This window comes from Carettochelys insculpta, chromosome 9, assembly GCF_033958435.1.
Source record: "Carettochelys insculpta isolate YL-2023 chromosome 9, ASM3395843v1, whole genome shotgun sequence".
Lineage (NCBI taxonomy): Eukaryota > Metazoa > Chordata > Testudines > Carettochelyidae > Carettochelys > Carettochelys insculpta.
In genome coordinates this window covers 41,021,392-41,048,355 of record NC_134145.1, presented here as the reverse complement: position 1 = coordinate 41,048,355, position 26,964 = coordinate 41,021,392, and the positions used below count along the sequence as shown (strand labels likewise).

The 26,964-nt window shown below is 50.3% G+C and overlaps 1 pseudogene; it reads right to left on the bottom strand.

Moving 5' to 3' along the window:
• Positions 1-4: 4 nt before the first annotated feature.
• On the bottom strand, positions 5-23,831 carry LOC142017936 (protein FAM200C-like; annotated as a pseudogene).
• Between the last annotated feature and the right edge of the window lie 3,133 nt (positions 23,832-26,964).

Below are 26,964 nucleotides of genomic sequence, written 5' to 3'. Positions count from 1 at the left end.
CTCATCAGGGCCGGGGGCACCCGCTCATGCACTCACAAGTGTGTTCATGGTCCAACCCCTGCAGGTTGTGAGAGCAATCAATCTGCTGCTCCTCTGGAGAGTCGTCTGCATTAGGGAACTGGATGCAGTAATTGCTGGGTTTGCCGCCCTTGGCTTCCCACACTGTTTTGGTGCCCTCAATGGTACCCACATCGCCATCTGTGCCTCGGACACAGCGTGGCCTGCTATATTAACAGGAAGGGCTACCACTCAGTTGTGCTGCAGGCCCTAGTGAACCATAAGGAAGGGTTCATGGACAGTTTTATGGGCTGGTCAGGCCAGACCCATGACACTTAGGCGCCCACCATGGCCATGACCCACCACGCAAGTCCAGCATGAAGGCCCAGGGGAGGTCAGGAGGGAGCAGGGGAGCAGGTTCAGTGGGGAAGGCTCTGGAGAGCAGTCGGAGAATGACAGGGGTAGCAGCAGGGCAACAGGCTGTGCTGACTACTCTCTCAGGACTCCACTGATCCTCCTGTGGTTGCCCATGAGCTCAGCCCACGCTTCCCGCCAACATGCCAGGTCAGCCTCGTCCAGCCACGGCTGCTGCTCCACCAGGTTGTTTTGGTGGGGAAGGACGGCCATGTAGGCATTGTCATCCTGGCTGCAACAATTGGCCTGGGCATACCCCTGGTGTAGATCCTTAACCTTGGATTGGGCCTGCTCCAATGTCTCGGTGGAGTGTCCGCAGGCCAGCCGGCAGTGTCCAGTGAGCCATAGGTGGGGGTGTTGTGCCATTTGCCACTCGTCTCCCTCAGGATGTCTTCGTCGTGCCAGAGGCCCAGGGCTTCCCTGATTTTGGAATCTGTCCAGGAGGGGGCCCTCCATTTTGTGGGCCTGGGTAGGTTCCTGGGGCCCCTCAGCCAGTTCCCTGGGGAGCTCCTAGGGGTTGCAGGGTGGCTGGCTGACCCACATGAGTAGACCGCGCTCTGCAAAGATGGGTATGAGAGCATGAGTCCACTCATCTCCTATCCTTGGTGCCGCCACATGCTCAGCTTCCTGCCGGGGTCTCCAAGGCTCTCTGCATCTTTAAGGTGGCCAGACACAGGGTGCATAGAGCTCTGATAGCACTGGCCAAGGCATCTCCGAGCTCCAGCTGGCCGGCACCATGGAGGACTCCTCTTTTGAAAGAAGGGCCCCCAGAGCATCTATACTTTTTTTTTTTTAAAGATCCTTTGAAATCAGGTGCTCTTCCTCATCCAAGAGCAGAAGAGGGCCACCAGAAAAAAGTGCTGTGTTTTTTCAACAGGGGTTGTAGTGAATGAAGTACTGCAAGGTTTCTATTTCAGAAGACAATGTATCCCAAAATAGAAGCAATAGTGTAGCTTTAGCCAGATTGTTCAGTACTAAGATTCTGCAGTGAGTTTCTGTGCACTTGTTTTTCCATTTTTAAAGAATATCTTTCTTTTATGAGGTCATGAATGAGTGCAGGGAAAGGGTTAATCCTTAACAGAGAGAACTTGCAGCAGGGGGTGGTCAGGTAAGCCAATGGGAGGAAAATTAACTTTTTTGAACTGAGAACAATTGCAGTCTGAGGGATGTTCGCCTGCCTGTCTGATGCAGAGGGAAGACACACAGAATGATTGCTCTCAAGCAGTTGGAATGAATCCAGTAAATGTCCTGACCATCTCAAAATCATTCATAGATATGTAAATAGAAGGGAAATACGTAGTTAGATGTGAACAGGTTATGGTTATTTTGAATTTAGTGTGGACTGACCTTTTTTTAGTTGCTTTGGTTAATGACTTGATCTTTTCCCCTGTAACTTTTAAGCTGAATCCCAGGGAAGTAATTCTCTGTGCTGCAACCAGTATGATTTATTTTCTCTTGTGCTGTGAATAAATTCCTTTTTTTTTCCAAGCAAATGATTTGATCCCTGTGTCCTGAGAAGGGCCTGTATATATTCATGCCTTGCGATTGAAAGGTCAGCTACTCCATTACTTTTCTTTGTGTCTAAGCTCCCTCTCTTGAGGGAGAGTTCATAGCTTGGGGTACCCCCCAGGGAGACATCCAGAGTGTGTGTCTTCCTGTGTTAGGGAGTCTTTTCCCGCTTGGGTGGTGGTGGCAAACTGTCCCCCACGGTCAGGGAATCTGTGACCTTGGGAAGCTTTTTAAGCAAAGCCTTTCACGGGCAAGGTATTTTTTAAAGATTTTGTGGGACCCTACTTCCAGCACTGGGTGTGTCAGAGTGGGGAGCAGCCCTGACATGAATTGTTGATTTAAAACATGATGATGTTCTCTGGCTCAACTCTTTGGTTTTAGCTGTGGCACTGACCATTACAAAGATTTGGCTCAGATTGCAGAATCAAAACCAAACTTTCCACTATTTATTTATTCAGGAGGCTATATTTTTCATCCAATATAACAGTTACAAGCTACATCTACACTGGGATGCTACATCAAAATAGCTTATTTCAATGTAGCGAAATCGAAATAAGCTATTTCGACGCACAGCGTCTACACATCCTCCAGGGCTGGTGCCGTCGACGTTCAACGTTGATGTTGGACAGCACTACATCGAAATAGGCATTGCAGGGGAGCGTCTACACACAAAAGTGGCCCAAATCGAAATAAGGGTGCCAGGAACAGCTGCAGACAGGGTCACAGGGCGGACTAGCACTTCCGGGGCAACAGCAAGCCGCTCCCTTAAAGGGCCCCTCTCAGACACACTCAGCCTGCACAGCACACGGTCTGCAGAGCCACAAGCACGCACACCCTGTGAAGCACCATGGACCCCCAGCAGCAGCAGCAGCAGCAGCAGCCAGAGGCCCACACACCTGCCCCTGGAGGACCAGTGGCTGCCCTGCTCAGTGCCATGCAGGAGGCAGCTGACCATCTTTTATTTGAGGAAGATGAGCTGCCCCCAGGGGATGAGGAAGCAGCCCCAGACCTTGCTGCCCTCCCAGCCCCCCACCCGCCGCACATGCCACTGGCTGTGGAGATACCCCACGAGCACAGACTGGTGGGAGCAGCTGGTTCTCGGCGAGTGGGACAACGACCGCTGGCTCCGGAACTTCCAAATGAGCCGGCAGCCATTCCTGGAGCTCTGCCAGTGGCTCACCCCTGCCTTACGGCACCAAGACACCCCCATGCGACATGCACTCACTGTAGAGAAACGGGTCGGCATCACTGTCTGGAAGCTGGCCACTCCAGACAGCTACCGATCCCTTGGGCAGCAGCTTGGCATGGGCAAGGCCACCATCGGGGCTGTCCTCATGGAGGTAAGAGGACCCGGGGGAGGGGGGAGCCCTTGAGGGAGGGCCAGACACACCCTGCACACCCCTCACTGGTGCTCTCTCATGTCCTTCCCCTGCAGGTCATCCGTGCAATCAATGCCTTGCTCCTCCACAGGCTCGTGCGGCTTGGGGACCCGGATGCTGCCATCGTGGGGTTTGCCAGCCTGGGCTTCCCAAATTGCTTTGGGGCTGTAGATGGGACCCATATCCCCATCTATGCCCCGGAGCACAGTGGAGGACGCTTCCTGAATGGGAAGGGATAACATTCCGTGGTCCTCCAGGCCTTGGTGGACAGCCGGGGCCACCTCTTGGACATTTATGTTAGCTGGCCTGGCAGCACCCACGATGCCTGGGTGTTCAGAAATTCAGACCTGTGCCCCCGGCTGGAGGCGGGGACCTACATCCCCCAGCGGGAGATCCCTGTGGGGGACACCACCATGCCACTCTGCCTCGTCGCAGACGCGGCATACCCCTTCCGGCCCTGGCTCATGCACCACTACACAGGCCATGTCACAGCCAGCCAGGATGGGTTCAACACGTGCTTGAACCATGTGTGCCAGGTGGTCGAGCGCACTTTCAGCTGCCTCAAAGGGCACTGGAGGTGTCTCCTCACCTGCCTGCATGCAGGGCTCACCAGCATCCCCCAGGTTGTGGGTGCATGCAGCACACTCCGCAACCTGGTTGAAAGCAAGGGAGAGGCATTCTTCCAGGGCTGGGCTGTGGTGGCTGGCAGGGCCGACGTCCAGCCACCTGCTGCCCCCAGTCGCCAGGTCGACCCTGAGGGGATATGGGTCCGGGAGGCCCTGCAGGCCCATTTTGAGCAGGCTGTGGGGTGAACGCTGGCAGGGCCAGCTGCGGGTGAGCCACCCACTGCACCCCCCCATCCTCCACAACACTCCCTGCCCCCATGCCCACACCACAGAGAACCCGAGAGCACCCCCCCACACTTAAGTGAAATAAATGGAATTTTGTTTGAAACAAAACTGTGCAATATGTATTATTAAAAGAAGAAGGGGGGAACTATGTACATGGGGCAGGTACTAAACAGGGTTAGAACAAAAACTATTTACAAGGATTGGGGGAATATGTCCAAAGGAGGGGGGCCTTGGGGGGCAACATCCTCAGTCACACACCCCCTATTGTCCTGCGCTTGGTGTGGGAGGGCATGACCCGTGGGAGGGCATGACCCACCTCTGGGCCGGAGGCCCCGTCGAGGCTGGGTGGGGGCCGGGAGAACCAGCAGATAGGGCCGGGCGGTGTCAGGAGGCCCATGGTCCCCCTCAGCAGCAGGACCCAGGACAGCTGATGGTGGAGGGATGGCAGGCAGAGTGGCGGGTGGAGCGGCAGGGGGTGCCAAGTGCTGCGCAATGTCCTGGAAGGTGCGCATGAAGGCCCTCCAAGCCTCCTGGTGCCAGGCCAGCACTCACTCCTGGAGATGGAGCTGCCGCTCCTCCACCTGCAGGCGCCGCTTGGACACCTCCAGCTGATGCTGGAGGGTGGCGAGCAGCTGGGGGTCCGTGGATGCCTGCGGATGGCTCTGCCACTGTTGGGCTCATCCTGGGGCTGGTCCATGCTCCGCCGAGGGGCTGGCCTGCTGCGATGGCCCCGGTGGGCTGTCTGGGACCACAGATGCCGCGCCAGTGCTCTCTGGGCCCTCCGATGGTGCAGTTGCGGAATAGAGGGGGGAAGAAGAGTGGAGACAGCCGTTAGTGTGGGCCGTGGCCCTTGTCCCCCCACCCCTCTGTTGCTGGTTCCCCATCCCCGTCCCCCGGAGATGTTGCTGCTGATGATGATGGGTGTCCAACCCCACCTCTATGGGGGACCCTAGGTTCCACTCCCCCCATCCCCAGGGATTGGGCATGGCGCTGTCCTGCTGGGGGGCAGGGGCTGATGGACTCTTCTGAGGGACATGCTACTGCTTTCCTCGGGGCCATGGTCATCTGGATGTGTGGAGGGCCCTGGTTATGTCTCTTGTCCCTGCCCCTTAACTCCAGGGGTGTGCACCAGGGGGGTACATACCTGACAGTCCGCTCCCACGGGTGGGGGACACCCATCAGGCGGACGACCTGCTGGGGCTGCGGGAGGGGAGGTTGATTTGGAGTCCCCCATTGCTGGAGGACTCCTCCTCCAGTGTCCCAGGGGTGGGCTCCTGGGGGACCCCTGGGGTGCAGGGCTGGCCTCCGGGGCGGACTCCGTCTCCAGGGCCTGCTGGGGCTCATCGGCCGAGGTGTCAAGGGTGGCCGGGGGGGAGGAGGTGTACCAGGGACCCAGGATTTCCCTGAGCTCCCTGTAAAAGGGGCGAGAGGCGGGGGCAGCCCCAGATTGGCTGGCTGTGTCCCGGACCCGGGTGTAACCCTGCCACAGCTCCTTTACCTTACTCCTGACGTGGTCAGGAGTGTGGGCAGGGTGACCCCGGGCAGCCAGGCCCTCGGCCAGCCGAGCGAACGCATCCGCGTTCTGCCTCTTGCTCCCCATTACCTGGAGCACCTCCCCCTTGCCCCAGAGCCCCAGCAGGTCCCAGATCTCGGCCTCTGTCCAGGAGGGGCCCTGCTGCCTCTTCCCCTGCTGGCTGGCAGGCTGGGAGCCCTGGGTCCCCTTGGGGGGGGTGCCCTGTGGGTGCTTGGGGGGCTGGCTGGCTGCCATGGGTGCTGGGTGTTGGGTTGGGGCTGGTGAGGACGTGCAGGCTGTGCACATGGCTGTGCTGCTGCCTGCACGCACTCTCACCTTCCTGCACAGGAACTCAGGGGGCAGGGAGCTTTAAGAGGCTGCTGCATGCGGCAACCGTAGAGCTCAGGGGCTGGAGAGAGCGTCTCTCAACCCCTCAGCTGATGGCTGCCATGGAGGACCCCGCTATTCGATGTTGCGGGACGCGGATAGTCTACACATTCCCTACTTCGACGTCCAATGTCGAAGTAGGGCGCTATTTCCACCTCCTGATGAGGATAGCGACTTCGACGCCTTGCTGCCTTACGTCGATTTCAACTTCGAAATAGCGCTCAGCACGTGTAGGCGCGGTGGGCGCTATTTCGAAGTTGGCATGGCTATTTAGAAATAGCCAGCTAGTGTAGACGTGGCTATACTGTCAATGCAACCACGGTTATGTTCAGAACTAGCAAACTATACAATTTCAAACATTCTGTCACGTACTGAAATGAGCAAACTTTAGACTTGAGGATCTCTACATTGTCCTGCAGTTTGGATTGCAGAGAGGTTAATAGAAACGTGCACCAAATGCTATAACTCCTTTGTGTGGCAGCTGTGGTCAAAAACATTCACAGGTCTCATTAACATAGTTCTGTGCAATCAGGACTACAGTACTGCAAACTTTTTCCCTCTTCCTCCAAAATTATATCTGAAGTATGTGCCTATCTCTGTGGGAGGCATGAATAAAGAAAGAAGAAAAGGGTACAACAAGAAGTCCTGTGGCATCTTACAGACTAACAGATATTTTGGAGAATAGGCTTTTGTGGGCAAAGAAAGCTTATGCTCCAAAAGCTTATGCTCCAAAATATCTGTTAGTGTATAAGGTGCCACAGGACTTCTTGCTGTTCTCATAGATACAGAAAAGGGTGGAGTTTCTTTTTTTGACTCTCATAAGATTTAGGGCATGAGATAGATCTAAGCATGAGGTTTTTTAAAGTTTAATGTGCAAGGCAAATCTCTGACAAGAAGGAACAGATTTCTGTCTCTCCAGCCTTTTGACTAAATTATTTCTCTTTCATGCTGCTGTTTTAAAATTCAATATTTTCTACCTTATTTCAAAGTGTATAAAAATGGCCTAGTTTAGTAAATCAAGGAATGTGCATCACAGCACACATTTATATCGGTCAGGACCAATTTGTCTTGTAATTGACAGGAACATTTTTTTCCCATTTCAACATTGCAAGATAAAAAAAAAAAGTTCCATGTGACTTTGAATGCTTTTTTTTGGTCATATTGCATGCAAACAGCGAAGTCATGCTTAAATTTCAGTGCACTCCCCATATCTTGAATGTTTTCTCAGAATATCAAGATTCTTCTTGAATGTCTTCTCAGAATATCAAGATTCTTTGCCACATTAAATTGCAGTACACTTTTAGGCTGGTACCAGTTGAACTTCTCTAGTCAGGCACCCTGGGGATCTGCCCACGGCCAAACCAGAGAATTTGCTGAACCACAAGAGGTCAGTATTGTCTAGCAGGATTATCAACATTTCTACTGCTTATTAGACTCTTAAAAGCCATAGGAGTAAATTAGTGCTAAATTTAACCACAGAACACTGAGAGCCAGGACTAGTGGCTGTACACAAACTTTATGGGACCACAGGAAACTTGGCCACACCTATGATAAGTGCACATCCACCTAACTAAAGTCATGATGGACCACAGATGTTGCTGGAACAGAGACTACAGGACTGGAGGGATTCAACCTGTATCATCTGTTAAAAATATTCAGTTATTTTTCTGTTTTTGATGCAGAAGTAGGTTACATCTAACGGCTAATTTGGGAGAGATATGTCTGTGTGGGGCAGCCCCAGCGCATGATGGGGACATATACAAATTACTAGACACTAGGCCTGACATGGAGTTGCTCTAATTGCAGCAACTCTATGAGAAGTCCAAAATCACTGTCCAGATCTGCTAACTCTCTGTCCTTGGTCAGTAGATCATCCTTTCTCCAATAACAGTTCTTCAGAACAGCAAAGTGGGAAGAGGATATGGCTATTACCAATCTTTCATTTTAAGACATTTTTAAGACAGATCTTCCTATGCATAATGTATATCCCATCAGTTTGTGGGACCACATCAGTCAGGCAGAGGTTATTTCAATAGGAATTTGCCATTTTAGTAGCCTCAGAAAAAGAACTTTGAATTATTAAAGACAATTTTAAAAAATGCCAGTCCATGAAGAGAGTCAAAATGAAATTGCTGACGGGAAATCAGATTTTCATAGCAAGAATCCCATATGACTATTAAAATTAATAATGCACTGTGATAAAATAGCATTAGAACTTCTAAAATTGGAGGACTAAATATCACACAGCATAACCATTCTTATTACTATTGTAACCCTTCTGCCAGAAGGAATCGGCAGCAACCAGGGCCAGGTTCAACATGGAGGGGTTTCTTTTCATCCATTTCATAAGAACCAGTGCGAGCCCCCACCCAGTAGCCTGGGAAATTCACACACCCCTGGGCACATTGGAGAGGCAATGCTTCCCCAGTCACAAGCACAGAGTCTAAGTGTAGAAAAGAAACTTGTAATGGAAAAGGTGAGAAAAATCATATGGCATAAGCTTGGGAAATACCACACCCAGTCTACTTCTACACTAGCCAAAAACTTCGAAATGGCCATGCAAATGGCCATTTCGAAGTTTACTAATGAAGTGCTGAAATACATATTCAGCTTCTCATTAGCATGCGGGCAGCCACAGCACTTGACGCGGCTCGCCGCCGTGGAGCTCGTCCAGATGGGGCTCCTTTTCAAAAGGACCCCCCCAGCTTCGAAGTCCCCTTATTCCCATCTGCTTATAGGAATAAGGGGACTTCAGAGTAGCTGGGGTCCTTTCAAAAAGGCGCCCTGTCTGGACGAGCCATGCGGCGGCGAGCCATGTCAATTTCGAAGTGCTGCGGCCGCCCGCATGCTAATGATGCACGGAATATGTATTCAGCGCTTCATTAGTAAACTTCGAAATGGCCATTTACATGGCCATTTCGAAGTTTTTGGCTAGTGTAGACACAGCCTCAGAGTTCATAACCAATCCTCAAGTAACTGTCCCAGCTCAAGTGGACTGAGCAGTGGCCTTTCCCTCAGAGGCTCATCAGTCCAATACTTTAGACAAACAATCCACACACCAAACTTTCTTTGCAATCCACCTTCAAATGCCCCACTTACAACTTTGTCCAGTCCATGCAGACCCTGACACCTCACCCTCACTGAGCCAGAGGCAGTGCCACCTTTACGCTGGTTCAGTGTTTGGCTTAATCCCTGACGGATGCCTGGCCATCTGCTGCTCCTACCAGACATCTGCCAGTCACACCATCCATTGTGGGTTTGGCCTGAAGCAAAACCCTGTGATTTTAGCTCTCAGTAACTGCAAAAGTCGAGTCTCATTAAAAGATACAGATATCCAGTTTTGGCCGTGTCTACACTGGTCCCAAACTTCAAAATGGCCATGCAAATGGCCATTTTGAAGTTTACTAATGAAGCGCTGAAATACATATTCAGCACCTCATTAGCATGTGGGCAGCCACAGCGCTTCAAAATTGACGCAGCTCGCCACTACATGGCTCATCCAGATGGGGCTCCTTTTTGAAAGGACCCCACCTACTTCAAAGTCCCCTTATTCCTATGAGCAGATGGGAATAAGGGGACTTCCAAGTAGGCAGGGTCCTTTCAAAAAGGAGCCCCATCTGGACGAGCTGTGCCATGGCAAGCCACGTCAATTTCAAAGTACTGTGGCTGCCCACATGCTAATGAAGCACTGAATATGTATTTCAGCACTTCATTAGTAAACTTCAAAATGTCCATTTGCATGGTTATTTCAAAGTTTTTGGCTAGTGTAGACCCAGCCTTTATCTTTTAACAGATAGGAAGAACTAGTCAAAGTAGGCTTAGCAGTAGGTATATGACCAAGACACAGGCAAGGCCAAGACACTCAACTAGCTAGTTCAACCCTTACCTTCCCTTTTGCTTTATAATGCTTTAGATACTGGGGAGCCCTGTGCAATCCATGTCTTATGCAGTTATAATTACTGCCCTGTCCCCCACAACAACTTTGAGCATTGGTGAGACTTCACAATTCTTATACTGAGTGTTAGCGTAAATTGTGATTTTACAACAATGTGTTTACAATAGACAACATTCCATTGCTTCCTTGCTAGCCATCAGGCTTTGTTTGCAAGGTATCACATATGCACACCTTTGCATTCTCATGCAAATGATCTCTGGGAGACACATTCCTCCCAGCCTTCAGCAGCATTGAGTTCCTGCTGGCACACTCCTTACACTATTATCATTCATTTGTATTGTTCTATTCCCTAGGAATCTCACGCATAGCCCAAGGCCCTGTTTGCTACGGATTGTGTAAGTGCTTAAAAGACAACCTCTGCCTGAGTTAGCATCATGGCTGCTACAGTTCTTTTTGGTTGGCATACAGTGAACCAAATTTTGAGGATCTGACTCATTTACAGTTTACCTAAATGAAGTCTAAACATGGAATAAAGATATCAAGATTTTTCCACTTAGGACTGCAGTGCACAATGTATATATTATGACAGATGATAACTGCAACACAGTTATGTGGTATTTATTTATAGTCATTTACACCAGCACAGAGAGGGCATAATATCTTATCCCAATCTAGTTGTTGTCATTTCACAATGGTGTATATGACTGCACAAGATGCAAGGCAGTGAAGAATCGGGCTGCAGAGTTTTCTTTAATAAATGACCACTAGATGATGCTCTGACTCTAAATATATGTGATGTTGGATGTTTTAAGTTTTTTTTTTTAAATGCTCTTTTATTTAGTAGCATTTTTTGTTCTCTGCAAAATTACATAAATTAATTATATACGAATATGAAACATGTAGAAAAACAACATAATCTCTGCCTAGTTTCCTCTCTTAGGCTACTTCTACACTACAGACTTCTGCTGGCATAGTTTTTTGGTCTGGAATATGAAGAGCTGTGATCCCTGATCAACATAACTGCTAAACCCCTGGGCAGGGTCTACACAAGCCCCTTCCTTTCAGAAGGGGCATGTTAATGAGTGGGTTCAAAAGATGCTAATGAGGAGCTGCTATGAATATGCAGTGCCTCATTAGCATAATGGCAGCCGCAGCGATTCGAAAGTGTGGCTTTCGAATCGCGCGCTGCCTGTGGAGATGGGGACCTTTCGAAAGGACCCCACAGTTTTTAAAAGCCCCTTCCTCCTAACACCAGATAGGAAGAAGGGCTTTCAAAAACTGGGGGTCCTTTCGAAAGGTCCCCGTCTCCGCAGGCAGCGTGCAATTCGAAAGCCGCACTTTCAAATCGCTGTGGCCGCCATTATGCTAGCGAGGTGCTTCATATTCATGGCAGCGCCTCATTAGAATCTTTCGAACCCGCTCATTAACATGCCCCTTCCTTTCGGAAGGGGCCCTTGTAGTCACAGGGCTAGGCTACAGTTACACTACAGCGATCTGTCAAAAAGTCTCTATCGACAGAATGCAGCAACACACAAAAGCCACTTGGAAGAGCACTGCACTCTGTCGACAGAGTGGCCGGACTGCCCAGCCACACTCTTGACAAAACAGGCATCCCAAAGCACAGCAGACAGGGCCACCCATTGTCCTGAACACCTTGCCTGTCAAGAGAAGGCCTCTCAGAGCATCCGCACAGCCTTTTTTGTCATCAGAACATGTCGACAAAAGGCACTGTTCTTCATCTGAGAGAGGCAGAAGGTTGTCAGCAGCGGTGCTCGGTTTTGTTGAGATACTGGCAACAAATCCTACTTTATATGTGGGAGCTCCACTAGTTTTGTAGACAAAAAGGGGTTTTGCTGGCAAAACTCGTTAGTGTATTCGTAGCCCATAGGGTAGTAGATGCAATTAAATCATCAAAACTGCACTTACCGGGATAGGTTGTTTCATTCAAGAGTATGTGGAAGAAGTTCTGCTAGCTCTGGCAGCACAGCTTTGCTTATATAACCTGAATCAACACAGAGAACACTTTACAGCCACATCTACACGGAGCTATACTCCTAGCAGCTCCATGCTAATGAGCAGTCTTGCAATCGCAAATGACTGTTCATTAGCATAATTGTGCTTCTTATTAGCATAGCCATGTGTGATTTCACTCTCAGCAGAGGGTGCTGCCAGCAGTAAAGAGGTCATGTGGACATACCTCGGCCAACTAAACCCCGCTTTTTCGCCAGTCCCTCATTCCTGAAAAAATGTGTGGGTACACTATTAAGGGTCTCCCAGTATAAACATGGCCTTTGTCTCTATAGTGAGAGCGTCAAGTGCTTCAACAGACTGGAAAGGGGAGAAGACACGAAGAAGTGTATATGAAACGTCAAAAAGAAAACTTTATATTTCTTTGTTGGTATCAAACACTGGCTAGAAAACCACAAAAAGTTCTGTGGTTTGAGGAAAACAAGAAAAATGAGTGATTGTTCCCCCCACAGTAATGTTTCCCATTTGCCAACCATTGTTAGGAGTAATAGAATCATAGGACCTAAAGAAACTTCAAGACATCATCAAGTCCAGTTCCCAGTTTATCTTTTTTCTACACTATAGGCAGAAACAAGTCATCAGTAAAAAGAACCCATGTTAAGCAAGGATATAGCTTTCTAGAGCAAAGTGATAGGCAGGAGAAAGAGCGTTCTTTTTGCTGTTTGTAACCATTCTTATCTGTTTTTGTCTTGCTTATTATCACTTTAATCTCTCTTCTTTATTAATACAATTATCCTTAGTTTTATCATAAACCATCACAGTGATATTGTATTGAAGCACCAAGAGAGTCCTTAGCTAACTTAATGGGCTGGTGTGGACACTGTCTCTTTGGAGACAGTGAATAGAATACGTCCTGTGAGCATCTCCTTAGAGGTACTAGACATTACGAGAGATCTAAGGGTAGGCGGCGGGTCACTAATTGTTTCCTACAAGCCAAGGTTAAGACTGTGGGTAAGTCTATACTAGTACCCTTCTTTGAAGGGGGCATGCTAAGCAGGCAGGTCAGAGGAGGCTAATGAGGTGCTGTGATGCATATGCAGTACCACATTAGCATAATGGCTGCTGCTAGTTTGGAAACACAGACAGGCAGTGTAGCTGCAGGAGCTTTGAAGTATGTGTCCGACTTTGAAGTTCCCTTACTCCAAAAACTTACTTCAAAGCCTGATTAAAGTTTGTATAAACTCGTAAAAAAGGTGAAAGGATCTTCTTACCTGCTTTGAAAGAAATCCATTAATTGTTAGTCAGACATTATTATGCAGAGCTCATACATCTGATTTATTAGTCATTGCCGTCTTGGCTCAGAACAAAAATATCTCTTTTATAGCTTTACTTACTCCTTTGCATTTTTCATTTCTTTATTTTTATGAGCTGCTGAGGCAACTCAAGCAAGGTCTTTAGTCTGTCTATCTATAACTTTTCTTTGGTTTGTCATATGTTGTAAATGTAACTTATTTTGCCTAAGATTTCTCTAGTTATTGAATTTTATAGCCAGCACAGTAGAAAGGACAGAATTGAGTTGAAGCAGAATGGGTGAGGTATTTACCCCTCATAGTCCAGAGTACCTGGTGTTACAGCTATGCTGCATAAATCTGAGAATGGTATGTTCTTTCTTCAAAGACAGAGCATGAGGATAGAGTAGGGGAGGGATTAATTGATGAATACTCAAGGAGCTGATAGAGGAGGTATCTGAGCCTTTATGTATCATCTCTGGAAAATCATGGGAGACAGGAGAGATTCCAGAAGACTGGAAAAGAGCAAATATAGTGCCCATCCATAAAAAGAGGAACAAGAATAACCCAGGAAACTACAGGCCAGTCAGCTTAACTTCTGTGCCAGGAAAGATAATGGAGCAGGTAATTAAAGAAATCATCTGCAAGCACTTGGAAGGAGGTAAGGTGATAGGGAACAGCCAGCATGGATTTGTAAAGAACAAATCATGTCAAACTGATCTGATAACTTTCTTTGATGGGATGATGAGCCTTGTGGATAGGGGAGAAGAGTTAGATGTGGTATACCTAGACTTTAGTAAAGCATTTGATATGGTCTCGCATGATATTCTTCTGAAAAAACTAGGCAAATACAATTTAGATGAGGCTACTCTAAGGTGGGTGCATAACTGGCTGGATAACCGTACCCAGAGAGTAGTTCTCAATCGTGCTGGAATAGTATAACAAGCGGGGTTCTGCAGGGGTCTGTGTTAGGACTGGTTCTCTTCAATATCTTCATCAATGATTTAGATATTGGCATAGAAAGTATGCTTATTAAGTTTGCAGATGATACCAAGCTGGGAGGGGTTGCAACTGCTTTGGAGGATAGGGTCATAATTCAAAATGATCTGGATAAATTGGAGAAATGGTCTGAGGTAAACAGGATGAAGTTTAATAAGGACAAAGGCGAAGTGCTCCACTTGGGAAGGAACAATTAGTTTCACACATGCAGAATGGGGAGAGACTGTCTAGGAATGACTACAGCAGAAAGGGATCTAGGGGTGATAGTGGACCACAAGCTAAATATGTCAACAGTGTGGTGCTGTTGCAAAAAAAGCAAACATGATTCTAGGATGCATGAACAGGTGTGTTGTGAACAAGACACGAGAAGTCATTCTTCCGCTCTACTCTGCACTGGTTAGGCCTCAGCTGGAGTATTGTGTCCAGTTCTGGGCACCGCAGTTCAAGAGAGATGTGGAGAAATTAGAGAGGGTCCAGAAAATAGCAACAAGAATGATTAAAGGTCTAGAGAATGTGACCTATGAAGAAAGGCTGAATGAACTGGGCTTGTTTAGTTTGGAAAAGAGAAGATGGAGGGGAGACATGATAGCGGTTTTCAGGTATCTAAAAGAGTGTCATAAGGAGGAGGGAGAAAACTTGTTCTTCTTGGCCTCTGAGGCTAGAACAAAAGGCAATGGACTTAAACTGCAGCAAGGGAGGTTTAGGTTGGACATTAGGAAAAAGTTCCTAACTGTCAGGGTGGTCAAACAGTGGAATAAATTGCCAAGGGAGGTTGTGGAATCTCCATTGCTGGAGATATTTAAGAACAAGTTAGATAGATGTCTATCAGGGACGGTTTAGACAGTACTTGGTCCTGCCCTTGGGGCAGGGGGCTGGACTCGATGGCCTCTCAAGGTTCCTTCCAGTCCTAGTGTTCTATGATTCTATGATGGATTAATGTTGTTGAGGCTAAGGATGGTGGAGAAAGTGATCCTGAGAAGGGCTAGTGGGGACTGTGTTTACCTGCAAGGAACTGTCGTCCACATACCATTTTTCACATCTTTTCAGAAATTGCAGGACTAGCTCTGTGCATATCTCAACGCTTGATGGACCAATCTGAAAGAAACTCCATGAAGGGGAATCCCTGAATTTTCCTCCCGTACAAGTCTGCTCCCTTGTGTGTGTTATCACAGGAAGTGGAGGGGGATGGGGGGGAGCTCAGACGGAACCTTTTCCTTGAATTTGTTACCATGCTTTTTAACAGTCTTTTTTCACTCTCTCATTCAATAGCAGTTTTTCTTTCCCCTTATAATTTTTAAGTGTGAGGCACCTTAATTTTGTTGCAATTCCAGCCTTTGGATTGGTTTTATTTTTCCTTGAAGTGGTTTTTGCTACTGCCTGGCATTGACCACTGACAGTTACATATTCTTAATCTTTCTTACAGCATTACATTCTCCATCTCTTCCAGGATCTCCCGGAATATTCTCTTCCTATGACGTTCTTGTAATTTACAGATCCTCATTTTATGATTTGCAAGAGGAAAGGGGGATATATTTACAATATTCCAGTATAAATATATCTGATCATTCAGAACAAGTTTAATTTTCTTTGTCTAAACCAGTGGTTCCCAAACGTTTTGGCATCACGCCCCCCTTTTGATGCTTGAGAAACCTTCACATCCCCTACCTCTTCTTTACCATCATCCATCCCTTTTTTAACAAAAAAATCAATTCAGAATTTAAAATAAACAAAAAATTGATATAAAATTTTATTTAAAAATAAAAATAAAAGCACAAATAGTTTTTCTTGACCCAAAAATTTAATAAAAACGTAATTTAATATCAGAAACAGCAGAAACAAAATGAATTTAATGTGAAGGATGATGCTGCATTTTCTTCACAAGTTGGGAAATCCTAGGTTTGAAAGATGAAATTGCTCAACACAAATCATTTTTGACATCCACTCAATTTCTTTGTTTTGTTTTTAAGGTGACTAAATTTGAAAATAGAAGAATAATACTTAGTGCTTCATCTTAACTTTCAAGTACATTGGGAAATATCCAAAATTCTTCCAAGCTTGAGTTTTCAAAATTATCTTTTGCACTTAAATTTTATTTTAAAATTGCATTTTATTTCAAGTGCTTCTTTTTGCAATACTTCTGGCAATGTATCGACATCAACGTTGAATGGGTTGCATACTAGTTTATGAATAGGGTTGTCAGAAAAGTTGTCTGGAAAACAGCAGATAAATTCATCATCAAGGCAGTCCAAATGAAACACAGTTTTGTTCTTCACGTCCTCTACATAAAATTCATGGAAGCCTCCATTTCAAGTGACTGAGCAAATTGTCGGAAAAGACAAAAGTTACGTGTCAGAGCTTGTGTTTGACTTTTCTAAAGCTGATTTTTTTTCATAAATGCTTTAATAGCATTGTGGTGTGCTATAATGTTTGCAGCGTTGTTTCCTTGCAGCTTCAAATTGAGGTTGTTCAAAGTTTCAAAAACGTCCACAAGATATGCCAGTGGAAGTTGAAATGTTTGGTCCTTAAATGCCTGATGTAACTCTTCTTTCTTCTGTTGCTTGAGGAAAATTTCCACTTCATCTTTCAGTTCAAATAATCTCGAAAGCATGTTACCTTTGGAAAGCCATCATATCTCCGGGTGAAACAAAAGAGTTTTACGATCCACTCCCAAATCTGTGCAAGAGCAGCAAAAAAAAAAAAATCTAGTATTTAAAGCACTGTTCTTCACAAAATTGACAACATTGATGGCCAAATTCAGTCACATAAGTTCTTCCTCAAGTGTCCCCATGGGTGCTCCACGATAGGCGTCGGGCTCGCCCTGGCGCCGCAGATCGGATCTTTCCAGCAGTTTCTGCCGGACCGCGCAAGCGCCGGTGCGTGCCGCTCCCTTGCGCGCTCCCGACCACGTGCGCGATCCGGTCCCCGCCAGTTCCTTCTTAATCACCATCGGCTGCAGACGGAATCCTCTCAGGCTGCAGCCAGAGTCAGCGTATTTAATGTTCTTAGTGCTTTTAGAGTTTCTTTTCAGTCTTTCAGTCAGCTTGTTGTTTTCTCTTATTGCAAAAAAAAAAAAAAAAAAAAGTATATAACAGCATAGGCAAAAAGCCTTAGTAACCAGAGGAGCAGCGGAGGCCTGGGGACGTAAGGCCATTAGGCCTCCTGCCGCGGCAGGCTGGGTCCAAGAGAGGGGAACAAGCACAGAGAAGGTGCTAAGTACCCTATTAACAACTCAAAGACTCACCGCAATGTCCTCTTCAGGATTCAAGAAGTGTGAGTCATGCCGCGAAGCTATGCCGGCCTCTGATGGGCACAGTCAATGTATTAGGTGCCTGGGGGAATCTCACGTCATCCAGAAATGCTCCTGCGCAAAGCTCACGGCCAGAGCCAGGAAGGACAGAGAAATGCGGCTAAAAATGCTGCTCTTTGATAAGGCCCTCCAACCAGACGTGCCGGAGCAGCCTCAACAAGAGGGACCCACAGGGCCCCATAAAAGGAAGGCGACGTTCCTCACCCCATCAGTGCAAAAACGGAGGAAGCTCTCTCCAACCCGATCCCTGCCGCAGCCACAGCTAGCGGGATGGGTGCAGCACATAGCCCCCAGCCGCAATTACAAACAAGCGGTGGCGCAGAAGCACACGTGGCAGAGGCTGAGCCTCCGATGATTAAACAGCCGGCCCACACCGCGGTCAGAGCGGCGGCCAGGCAAGCGCCGGAACCGGCGGCACCACAGCTAGCGGCACAGACCCCCGGGGCGCTGACGGTGCAGGGCTCGCAGACACGTGGCCTGCAAGCGCCGGGGGAGACCACCCGCGCGGCACCGCAGTTAAGCGTGCCGAGTGCGGCGCCGACAGCGGGGCCGAGATCCCCGGCGCGGAAAGGGGCGGAGTTAGCCCCACAGGGGAGGGGAAAGGCAGCAGAGAAAACCCGGCACCGCAGCCCTTCTCCAGACAGGGCTGCAGGGCTGCTCTGTCTAAGCCCTCCCCTTATGCTGCGAACTCCAACAAGGAGGCAGGGGCCTCCCCCAGTCTACCCTGCGCCTCCCTCCCCGTTCCTCCAGCCAGCATCACCATGGCTTGGGCCACCCTCGCCTTTTCTGGGATTGGACCCCCTGGAGTACTACCACAAATCAGTTTCACCACTGTCTCAATCACCCAGACGATCTCGCTCCCCCAGACGCCGGGGATATGCGCCTCGAGAGTGGTCCAGGTCTCCATCCCAGGAACTGTGCCCGCGTTGCCATGGTCGCCCCTATCAGGCTGGGCATAGACAGCACACCCCCAGGGACAGGTCCCCCCAGACGGTTCACTATCCCCGAGGGCAATCGCGGACGGGGACGGAAACACAGCTATCTCAGGGGGAGTTGGTTCTGGAACCCTGAGATTTTCCCTCGCAAGCCTCCAGCGAGAGGATGTATCATCGTCAACAGGACCCTGAGGTCTCAAGGGAGGCTTACCCCAGTGGTTCCTCTCTGTCCTCCCCCGATGAGGCTACGGCCCCAGGGGATGTCCACCCCCCGGACGATCTCAAACAGTTCCAAGAGCTGTTTAAAAGGGTGGCTTTTACGCAAGGCATCCAAACAGCAGAGGTGCAGGAGAAGCACCACAAGCTCCTCAAAAACCTGAGACCTCCGTCCTCTTCTAAAATAGCTATTCCGCTTGACGAAGCAATTATGGAGTTCGCTACCACGATATGGCAGACCCCAGCGTCCGCTCCACCTATAAACAAGAGAGCGGATAAGAAATACTTCGTCCCGGCGAGGGGCATGGAGTTCCTGTTTAGTCACCCACAACCAAATTCACTGGTGGTGGAATCGTCTCAACAGAGGTCGAAAACTTCCCAGTACAAGGCAGGGGGAACGGACAAAGATGCCAAGAAGCTAGAGCTATTCGGCAGAAAGGTCTACTCCTCCTCTCCCTACTGTTGAGAATGGCAAATTATGCAGCACACCTAGCGAACCATAATTTTGACAATTACTCCAGACTGACTTCTCTCATGGACTCGCTTCCAGAGGATAAGAAGCCGGTGCTGAAGGCCATTGTGCAGGAAGGCTACGCAGCCTCAAGGACAGGAGTTCAGATCGCCTTGGATGTAGCAGATGCAGCAGCACGCTCAACAGCTACTGCAGTGGTCATGCGCAGGGAATCCTGGCTTCAGACATCGGGTATCCCGAGGGATCTGCAGGCGAAGATTGTCGATCTCCCCTTTGACATGCAGAAGTTGTTTGCTGAATCAACTGATTCGGTCCTTCATTCCAGTAAAGACTCAAGGGCCACTCTCAGAACCTTGGGGATTAAAACCCCTCCATACAGGAAGAAAAAGTATTACCCTCAGCAAAGACGATACCCGTATCAACCCCAGCGTGCTCAGTACCAAAGGGGCTACGAACAAGGGTGGCATCAACAGCACCAACAGTATAGAACTCCCAGGCGACATTCCCAACAGCCGTGCATCCTCGGGGCAGGGCCAAAGGCAACAAGTTTGACGGACAGATCGAAGGCTGCACTATCACTACCATCGCGCAATGTCATCCACAGCTAATGTTCCATCATCGCCTCTGACCATTCTACGCCCAGTGGCAAAAGATCACCACAGACAAATGGGTACTGGAGATCATAGCCATGGGTTACGCGATCCCCTTCCAGTCGCTCCCACCGCCATGACCTCCACCCAGGCTCCATCTCAAGGACACCTCCCACGAAGCGAGACTCAAGCAGGAGGTGGACCATCTTATGCTTATAGGGGCAGTGGAAAGAGTGCCAGAGCAACTCCAAGGGAAAGGGTTTTACTCAAGATACTTCCTCACAGAGAAAAAAACAGGAGGCTGGAGGCCCATCTTAGATCTTTGAGGCCTCAACCGGTACTTGCGCAAACAACGCTTTGGGATGATCACAGTCGCCTCTATTCTCATGGCACTGGACGATGGAAATTGGTTCGCAGCCCTCGACTTACAAGACACGTATTTCCATATAACAATCCACCCGGCTCACAGACGCTTTCTCCGGTTTATGGTCGGCAAAGAACATTTCCAATACAAGGTTCTGCTGTTTGGCCTCTCCTCGGCCCCCAGAGTCTTTACCAAGACCCTGGCAGTGGTGTCAGCCTACCTGCACAGACAGGGGGTGTTTATATTCCCATATCTGGACGACTGCCTACTGAAAGGGGCTTCGAAGGAAGAGGTACTACGCATGATACGCATTACAGCAAACATGTTCTCTTCGCTGGGCCTGGTCATCAACCTGGCGAAGTCAAAGATCGACCCCACACAGGACATAGAGTTCATAGGGGCACGCATAAACTCCATCACAGCAAGGGTTTATCTACCAGATGCTTGCTTTCGTGCTATTGGTTCCCTCGTACAAGTCATCACCTTCAGCCCCATGGTGCCAGTTCTAACGTGCTTACAGCTGCTAGGCCACATGGCAGCAGCAACGTTCGTAGTACAGAACGCCAGATTGCATATGCGCAGCATGCAGCATTGGCTGGCGGGCATCTACAAACCGGCAACACACACCGTCCGCAGGGTGGTGTTGCCCACGACAGAGGTGCGCAGATCCCTACAATGGTGGGTGAACCCCAAGAACATGCTAACAGGGGAACCCTTTCATCAACCACAAATCTCTATCTTCCTCACCACCAATGTCTCCCACATAGGGTGGGGAGCACACATGGGCGAAAAGGTGATGCAGGGACTGTGGTCCCCTATGGAACAGTCGCTGCATATAAATATACTGGAGCTCAGAGCAGTGTTCAACGCCTGTAAACACTTTTGAGACTATATACAAGGCAAAGTAGTCAGGATCAATACAGACAATACCTCCACCATGTTTTATATAAATTGACAAGGAGGAGCTCAGTCCCGTGCCTTATGTGCGGAAGCAGTCCGGCTGTGGAACTGGTGCATTGCCAACAATATAACCTTGAAAGACTCGTATTTACCAGGTGCTCACAACGTGAAGGCAGACCAGCTGAGCAGGCGCTTCGCACTCACACACGAGTGGCAGATCCGTTCCGATCTGCTACGACCGCTTTTTCACGCTTGGGGGTTTCTCCAGATAGACCTGTTTGCCACTCAACACCACAAGAAGTGCCCTCAATACTGCTCCAGGGCAGGACTGGGACGGGGGTCCCTGGGGGACGCATTCGCGATCTCGTGGAAGGGCCCCTTGCTCTACGCATTTCCTCCCACAGTGCTCATCCACAAGGTCTTGCAGAAAGCCAGGAGAGTGAAAGCCCGCATGATCCTAGTAGTCCCAACTTGGGATCAACAGCAATGGTTCCCCTTGCTTCTGCGCATGTCGGACCGCCCACCGATGCCCCTTCCGGTGGCGCCGGACCTGCTCGTGCAAGCCCGGGGTCCATAGTGCATCCACACCCCCGAGGCCTGCTACTGCAAGCATGGTTAATCCATGGCTCAGCTCCCTAGAGAGTACATGTACGGAGGGAGTGCAGCAAGTCCTAAAAAGTAGCCGAAGGACTTCTACCAGGAAGACCTGCAAGCAGAAATGGACTCGATTCACTGCATGGTGCTCTACCAAGCAATTAGCTCCCCTTGATGTTCCTATATCTGTAATATTAGAATATTTACTGGACCTCAAGAGAGGCGGACTTTCCCTATCCTCGTTAAAGGTCCACCTTGCCGCTATATCGGCTTTCCAGCATGAAGAGGAAGGGCCCACGGTGTTTGCCCATCCCATGGTTACCAGGTTCCTCAAGGGGCTGGTAAACCTGTACCCCCCTCGGAAACCGCTTCTACCTTCGTGGAGCCCAGACCTGGTGCTTAACGTGCTAACGGGACCACCGTTTGAGCGCTTAGCCACAGTTTTCCTCCATCTCCTTATGATAAAAACAACCTTCCTTCTTGCAATCACGTCAGCTTGCAGGGTGAGCGAGCTCGCAGCAGTTATGGCAACGCCACCCTGAACAGTATTTTCAAAGGAGGCGGTAACCTTACGGCTGCATCCAGCCTTTGTTCTGAAAGTTTCTTCAGAGTTTCATATTAACGAACCTATAGTTTTACCCTCGTTTTATCCAAAGCCTCGTAAGTCCAACAAAGAGGCGCGCCTACACCTCCTGGACGTGAGGAGGGTGCTGGCTTTCTATATAGACAGGACTAAGTCCTTCCGGAAAACGGATAGACTCCTAGTCTCTCTCGCTCCCAGATCGAAAGGAGAAGGTCTCTCTTCGCAGAGAATCTCAAAGCACATCATATCCTGTATAAAAATGTGCTACGAACTTAGAAAGACTCCTTTACTGGCCCCGCCTAGAGCTCACTCCACCAGGGCGTTGGCGGCATCAACAGCCTTTTTCAAGGGCATTGCGTTAAAAGACATCTGCAGAGCGGTGACCTGGTCATCCTACGACACCTTCACCAAGCATTATGCCCTACACAGGGTATTCCAAGAGGATACCCGTCTTTCAACAGCGGTCCTTTCGGGGGCAAGCTGCACATAACCCGATTACTCACCTCCTTTCTTGGGTTACTGCTGGGTAGTCACCTATCGTGGAGCACCCACGGGGACACTCGAGGAAGAAAGAGAAGTTACTCACTGTAGTAACGATGGTTCTTTGAGATGTGTCCCCGTGGGTGCTCCACCACCCGCCCATCCTCCCCGCTTCGGATCTCTGTTTATTATTTTTCAGGAGCATCCAAGGCGGTTGGTCAAGAAACTGGCGGGGACTGGATCACGCACGTGGCCAGGAGCGTGCAAGGGAGTGGTGCGCACCGGCGCATGCGCGGTCCGGCAGAAACTGCTGGAAAGATCCGATCTGCGGCGCCGGGGCGAGCCCGACACCTATCGTGGAGCACCCACGGGGACACATCTCGAAGAACCATCGTTCCTTCGGTGAGTAACTTCTCTTTTTAGCAGCCAGTGCTTGTCTGTTTATGATGCAGTGAGTTGTGGTTATCAGTGAAAGAAAACAATCCAGCCATATCACAAATTCAGAGTGAGAGCCAAGCACTGCTGGAGCACTGTCTGTGCACACACAAACCAGTTTCCCACGTGAAATTCTATTTTCTTCAAAAAAGTCAGAAATATTTTCATAACATCCGATTCCTTTGATGTGGTCATCAATTCCTTTGAAAAAAGCAGTTCTTTCACAGTTCCACCGTTAATGAATCACACGAAGACAAACAACTGACAGCATTGTGCTACATCTGTGGTAGCGTCACGCTGAATTGTGAAAAAAGGAGAAGCCAACACTGTCTCCACAACTTGAAGTTGAAGATCTTCTGCCAGGTCATCAATGCGACGTTTCACAGAATTGTCAGAAAGTGAAATTTCCGACAGTTTTCTCTTCCTTTCGACATCAAGCACAATATCAGCTGCTTTCAACAAGCACAGCTTCACAAGAGTTTCTCCGATTATGTGCACTTTCTTTAGCGATGAGCAATGACAGTTCATAGGCGTCAGCTAGAGCCGTAGAAGCACATTGATGAAAAGCTCCAATAGCATCCAGCTTCATGAGTTTCAAATTTTGAAGTTTAGCAGCAAAAATCTCTTTTGGTTTGTCTGTCAAAGCACTGTGGCATGCTATGCATTGAGGATGATCAGTCCCATTTTTTTCTATGACAGTGAAGCCATACTTAATGTAGTCTTCATCGTATTTCCTTTTCTTAATTGCTGTCATAATATAATAAAAAAAACTATAAAAATAATTTTCCTCATTAGAATAAATTTAATGGAAACAAGTTACTTTGATAAGTTATCACAAATGTTTATTTACTATTATTACTCATGGACCTGTGCTGCCTTATGTATATACCCCACCATCAGTAACAGCGCAAGACTGACTACATACTCCCATGATAGAATACTCCCAAACACTACCGCGAGTATGCTAGAAAGTTTGAAAAAGTTCCATTGCCTTCTACATCATTATTGGGACTCCCAACCCACCCAGCCAGTACCCCTACATGTCAAAAGGAAAAAAAATTAACATAAATTTCAAATTTTTTAAAGGCATTGGTCTCCAATATTTTTACACCGAAGATCGCTTTTTAAATGCCAGGGCAAGCCTGAAGACCCTACCCACCTTTCTTTCTGTTCCCCTATGGATTGCCACATGACCCCCCTGAGCCATGCACCACCCCCTGCAGCCAGGCACACTACTCCCCCACACCAGTCAGGCACACTACCCTACAACCCCACAAACTGCCATTGACTCAATGGAGCCGTGCCTCCTCAAGCTGCGTACCAACCACATGAGCCTTAGTGCCCCGCCAACCCCAGGGCCCCCTTACCTCCTGCCCCCTTGACCCCTACTGGACCCCAGCCATGGGCTGTGTAGGCTGGTTCCAACCCCATGCTGGACATGGTCCTGGCCACATGGGCACCAGCTGCACCCCAAGTGGGCTGCTGGCATGGCCCCAGAGCTGCAGGCGCAGCAGATCAGCTGCAGCCCTGACCAGGGTTCCAGGAATGGTGTCAGCATCAGCCCAGAGGCCAGCTATGGACCAGCCAAGCTAACAGCACAGCCCCCACCTTGTGGGTGCCTGGTGCAGGCCTGACTGGCCAGCCGCTGGGTCCCCTGCCAGCCACCAGCGCTGCCTGCTTCCCCAAGCCGCCTGATCCCCAAGCCAGCTGCTCGAGCCACCTACCTGAGCTGCCTGAGCCCCACACTGCCAAGGCTAGCCGCTCGAGCCCTGCAAACCTCTGGTCCGAGCCTCACACTGGTGAGGCCAGCTGCTCAAGCCTCGCAAGCTTCCTGCCTAAGACCCTCCCCTCACACTGTCAGGGCCAGCTGCTCGACCTCTGCAAGCCTCCTCCCAAGCCACTCGAGCCCCACACTGCCAGGGTCAGCCACTCAACCTCTGCACACCTCCTATCCAAGCTCCTCCCCTCGCACTGCCAGGGCCAGATTCTCAACCTCTGCGAGCCTCCTGCCGAAGCCACCTGAGCCCTGCACTGCCAGGGCCAGCTGCTTGAGCTCTGCAAGCTTCCCACTCAAGCTCTTCCTCTTTCACTGCCAGGACAGCCGCCAGAGCAACGGACCAGTTGCCCAAGCTCCGCCAGCTGCTCGAGCCATGGGAGAGCCACCTGAGCTGCCCGCCAAGCCGTCTGAGCCCTGCACTGCCAGGGCCAGTCACCCAAGCTGTGGTTCAGAAACCTCAGTTGTGAGCTAGCCATCCGAGCCACGGGCCAGCAGCTCACCTGAGTCGCTGGAGCCTTGCACTGCTGGGGCCATCCGCCAAAGCCCCACAAGCCTCTGGCCTGAGCCGCCTGAGCTCCAGCCAGCCACCTGAGCCCCACCAGCCACAGGCCAGCCACCAAAGCCACCCTACGTGAGCTGCCTGAGCCCCACACTGTTGAGGCCAGCCCCTCGAGCCCTGTGAGCCTCCTGCACAAGCCTCACGCTGCTGAGGCCAGCCCAAGCTGCCTGAGCCCTGCGCTCCCAGGGCCAGTCACTCAAGCCCTGTGAGACTCCCACTCAAGCCCCTCCCCTTGAACTGCCAGGGCCAGATGCCAGAGCCATGGGCCAGCGGTCCAAGCTGCTCACCAAGCCACCTGAGCCCTGCAATCCCAGGGCCAGCCACCTGCCTGGGTGGCCCGAGACTCACACTGCCAGAGCCAGCTGTCCAGACCCTGCAAGCCTGTGGACCAAGCCCCACCAGCTGCAGGCCAGCCCCCAAAGTCCACCAGCCATGGTCTAGCCACCCGAGCCACAGTCCAGCTGCCCATCCAAACTGCCCACTACCAGGGCCAGCTACCCAAGCTGCACGAGCCTTCAGCCCAAGTTGCTAGCCCACTGGCCCAAGCTGCTGGAGCCCCACCAGCTGCAGGCTCAGTGCCCAAACCCTGCCAGCCATGGGCCCGCCAGCCTGAGCCGCAGGCCTGCAACATGAGCCACCAGAGCTCCGTGAGCTGTGGGCCAGCCACTGGAACCCCAGTGAACTGCCCAAGCTATGAGCCCACTGGCTAGAGCCCTGGCAAGCTGCCCAAGCCCCGTCAGCTGCGGGCCTGCTGTCCTGAGCCCCAACCAGCTGCAGGCCTGCCACCCAAGCTGCTGGAGACCTGTGAGCTGCGGGCCTGCTTGCTGGAACACTGGCCAGTCATCCAAGCCACTGGCCCACCAGCTGGAACCCCAGCCAGCTGGAACCCCAACCAGTCACCCGAGCCCTGTCAGGTGCAGGCCCACTACCCCGAGCGCTGACGAGCTGCAGGCCTGCTGCCCAAGCTGCAGGAGCCCCACAAGCTGTGGGTCAGCCACCACAGCCCCGTCCGGCCACCTGAGGCCCAGCCAGGCACAGGCCCACTGCCCCAAGTTGCTGGAACCCCGTGAGCCACGAGCTGGAGGTGAGCTTTCAGAGCCCTGGCCAGCCACCCAAGATGCAGGCCCGCTGGCTGGAGCCCCAGTAGCCATGGGCCCACCGCCCTGAGCTGCCGGACTCCTACAAACCATGGGCCCACTGCCTGAGCCACAGGCCTGCCACCCAAGCCACGGGACCACTGCCTGACCCACCAGAGCCCTGCAAGCCACAGTCCAGCCTCTGGAGCCCCAGGCCAGCTGCCCACCAGAGCCATGGACTGCTCACCACTGGGGCAAACTGCCCAAGCTGCCAGGCCAGCCAATGGAGCTCTGCGAGCCCTGGGCCAGCCACCAGAGCATCCCCACCCACATGAGCCTCCCACCAGCCACAGCCACCCCATGAGCCATGGTCCAGCTGCCTGAGCCCTTCCCTTTTCCCTCTCCCCAAGCCAGGCACTGCCAGCACCCTCCTTACCAGATCACCCTTCTCCCATCCAGACACCCCCCAATCCCC